Source organism: Xyrauchen texanus, chromosome 27 (assembly GCF_025860055.1).
Source record: "Xyrauchen texanus isolate HMW12.3.18 chromosome 27, RBS_HiC_50CHRs, whole genome shotgun sequence".
Classification (NCBI taxonomy): domain Eukaryota; kingdom Metazoa; phylum Chordata; class Actinopteri; order Cypriniformes; family Catostomidae; genus Xyrauchen; species Xyrauchen texanus.
Window position 1 is genome coordinate 40,873,433 of NC_068302.1, and position 3,859 is coordinate 40,877,291.

Consider the following 3,859-nt stretch of genomic DNA (forward strand, 5'->3'; position numbering starts at 1 on the left):
ATAAAGTATCTGTGAACTTTACGTTTTTTTATTTCGTTAAAATGGCTTTTAGTGCATCTTTACATTTGCAATAAATTGACATCTGTATTGTGAACAGAGTTGCTGAAAAATAGTAATCCACTACTAACAACTAATTATGTATCTAAAACTTTCCTTTACTTTTTAGTTGTTTTTAGAAAAAAGCTTTTCTGCACAACAAATTCAAGATATTTCCTGTCGATTGTGTCGCTTTTAACAAAAAAAGTAGTTAGATTACAGTAACTAATTACTTTGAAATCAGATTACACCCAATTGTGACAGCTCACAGGGTTTGAGTGATCCAAACATCATCTGCAGCCTGAAACTGAACTTTTGATCAGATTTTAGGAGTGAACGCTCTTAACTGCATAGAGAGATATAGGATGCTCCCTTGCTCCCTATTTAGTGCATGACTTAACCTCCAGTGTGCTGTCTGTCTGCACTGGTCTCAGAACAGTTATAGGAGAGCTATAGGATGATCCCTTGCTCCCTCTTTAGTGCATGACTTAACCTCCAGTGTGCTGTCTGTCTGCACTGGTCTCAGAACAGTTATAGGAGAGATATAGGATGCTCCCTTGCTCCCTCTTTAGTGCATGACTTAACCTCCAGTGTGCTGTCTATCTGCACTGGTCTCAGAACAGTTTGAAATGCATCTTATTTTCATCATAACTCCATATAAAGCCTCTGAAGAACACATTTATCAGCTTTTAGATGCACTCATTTATTCTCAGTGTGATAATGACAGTAAATATAGAAATGTATTTATTAATGTTAACGAATAGAGTCATATTGATAACAAATTTAAATATAACAATTTATATAAAAATGAAGTGAAATGTCTCACAGATGTGTTAAAGTTGAAAGTTATTCAAAATAACATGATTTTTCTACTTTTGAGGAAATATGGTGCCGGTGTACACATGTGTGGACATCATGTTTATCAGGGTGCTGATGCACCAAAAATAAACAGATTTTTTAAAGCGGCATATCAAATGAAACAAGAGACTCTCCTCTTTACAACCAAACCGGTTTCAGTAAAAACACTTAGAGATTTCTCACCAGAGGCACTTTTGTTGGCGCTGCGCCCGTAGAAGCACCTCACAGAAACGTACATCACGTTGTTGTGTCACGTGACTCGATGCGGCAGAAGTTTAACCCTTAAATGTCAGTCTAAGAGTCTTGTGAACATTATTCAGTTGGTTTAAATGTATTTAAATTATGCGTTGCATATAGCGAAGCCAAAACATAATGTCCACGCATGTAGACGTGGGGTCTCAGGAGGTTAAAACATATTTCTTAAAAATGACTTAATTTTATACTCAAGATTTCTTAATCTCTTTCTGCTGTCAGTCTGTATGGGTTGAGCTAGTTTGAGAAAATTTGGTTGTGACCCCGTTCAGTTCTTGTGAATTTAAAAAGTCTCATGTCACATCTTTGCTTAAATTCACTTAGAGAGTAATAAAAGAGTCGTGTTCTTGACAAGGTCCCGGGGCGAATATCAGCATTCTGCATATATGTCAAAAAACCCCAGCACACTTCCTTACCGCCGTCCGGTCATATTGACAAGCTGTCATAGTGTGCCGCTGCATTAGGGTGCTGCGTCTTTGAGGAAGATCATTATGAAGGCTGTTCCCTCTGTAGGGCACCTGCTGCAGAAGTGTCTATGATGACAGAACTCATCTGAATGTGGGATTTACTCACAGGTGTTTCTAATAGAGTAGATGTCTGTGTGTGTATATATAAACGAGGAGATATATTTGCATAAAGAAAAGCATTTTCTAAAATGTTTTTTTTTTTTTTTTTTACTTTAGATTTTTTTCCCCCATTCTTCTCAGTGGTGAGTAAAAATGTGCTACAATATTTTTTGTACTTACCTGTAAATAGTATATAAATATTTTATCCTTTATTACTGTTTTGAGGACGATGTAATCGACATAAAAATGTTACACTGCAAAATAATGATATTTTTGTTCATTTGGTACTTTTGTCTAGCACGTGAATCATACAGTTAACTATGATAAGTAATAATAATACTTATGGTCGTATTGTTATTATTTTGTAAATCATGTTATCCTTCAAATTACGAGAGAATCCTGGAAAGGACGCCATATAAGGAGGAGGAGACACTCGGCACAGATTTCATTGGTTGTCACGTGACGTGCCAGTTTGGACAGTCGACGACAGGTGATTTGGTAAACATGCCGGGAGGCAAAAATTGGCAGCGAATAGTGACTTAAATTTGGCTCTGAAGTGCGTCTCACAAAGTTATATCACTTAAGACGACTTGTGGATAAACAGAGATTATTTAGCAGAGACGGGCCACTTCTATTGAAATTAATGGGAGAAATTGGAACCTTCATGAAATAGTAAAACACTTTGTGTACCAGCTGCATGATGAAGAGAGACACTTAAACACCTGTTACATCCCTCATTTCCATCTCTAGTTCCATCCAGGGGCGGACATTAACGGAGGCTCTGGGATAAAAAGTCCCCCGCAATCTGATATAGTGCCAGATATATCCACTGTGTTCTTCATTTCAATGTTCGCTGACCAAGACTTTGTTTGTTCCGTCCGTTGTGCAGATGTTGCCGAGTCAGTGGCGGATGCTCGCGACATAAACAAGCACAGACGGGCACTCCGCCTCTCACGCTTTGCCCTGTTCGGTGTCGTGCTCATGCACTAAAAATACCAAATGCTAAAATGTATTTATTAATAATATGAGAAAAAATGATGTCTGCATGTGTTAAATAGCCTTGATGTTAAATAAAACGTTGATGATATAATAATAATAATTTTACCATAATAAAATTTATCACTTCATATCTCTGACTAACGTTCATTATTTTATTAAATTGAACTGAAGGTTTTTTTATGAGCTCCTCCAAATCTGGAGAAATTCTGCTGTCTATTAATGGCAATTTAATAGACAAAATATTTTGAAATATGTGAATGAGACATTTATTTTCAGTAACGGTGCACATTATGCAATGCAGAGATCATGGCATTTTAAAATTGAATTCATTGTTTAAATTAAAGAATTTGACAAATGACGGAGAAAAAAATTAGCTTTGTAAAGGTACAAAATATGCCCCCCATATGAGCCGTGTGAGGGGGGAATTCATTTTCAGAAATGAGTTTCATGCCCTGAGTTTGTTATAATGCAATGCTCACTTTTGGCCCACGACCCTCAATCAAGTTTGATTTTTGGACCTTCGTAGGAAAACGTTTGAGCACCTCTTGTCTAGACGGTCATAGAGACACCGTTTGTAGTCCAAGAATTGATGCATTTCTATGCCCAGCCTTATTTATTTGACTGGTGCCAGTTTACAGTGGACGAGTTACCCATGCGATGCCGAAAATAGAATACAAGCGATTGATAGAATGTACCGTCACCCGTCACTTCTGGTTAGGACAAAAACTCTTTGATTGCTGTAGAGAATATCCCTTTTATCTCGTGTTGTTTGCCGTCAGGTTAGGACACGATGTGACTGTAGCTCCTCTATGTTTCTGTTTGATTTACGAGTACTCCATTTAAAATAATAAGGCTGGGCACAGAAATGCATCAATTCATCCTCTACAAACTCTTCAGACATGTTTAGTAAGTTCTGTTCTCTGTTTTGTGTGCAGTTTAATAATGTTTAAAAAATTAAGAAAAGTGAGCCTGGGTATCTACGCGAGAATTGACGCTGACTATCACCCCTGGAGTCGTGAGTTCGGATACAGGGCATGCTGAGTGACTCCAGTCTGGTCTCCTAAGCAACCAAATTGGCCCGGTTGCTAGCGAGGGTAGAGTCACATGGGGTAACCAAATTGGCCCGGTTGCTAGGGAGGGTAGAGTCA

At 37.9% G+C, this 3,859-nt stretch overlaps 1 protein-coding gene and 1 long non-coding RNA gene across 16 annotated transcripts in view; one reads left to right on the forward strand and one right to left on the reverse strand.

Moving 5' to 3' along the window:
• Positions 1-3,859, forward strand: part of LOC127620735 (synphilin-1-like) — a 108,272-nt gene that overhangs the window by 54,268 nt on the left and 50,145 nt on the right. The window lies entirely within an intron of this gene.
• LOC127620747 (uncharacterized) overlaps positions 1-3,859 on the reverse strand; it is a 95,969-nt gene that overhangs the window by 50,723 nt on the left and 41,387 nt on the right. The window lies entirely within an intron of this gene.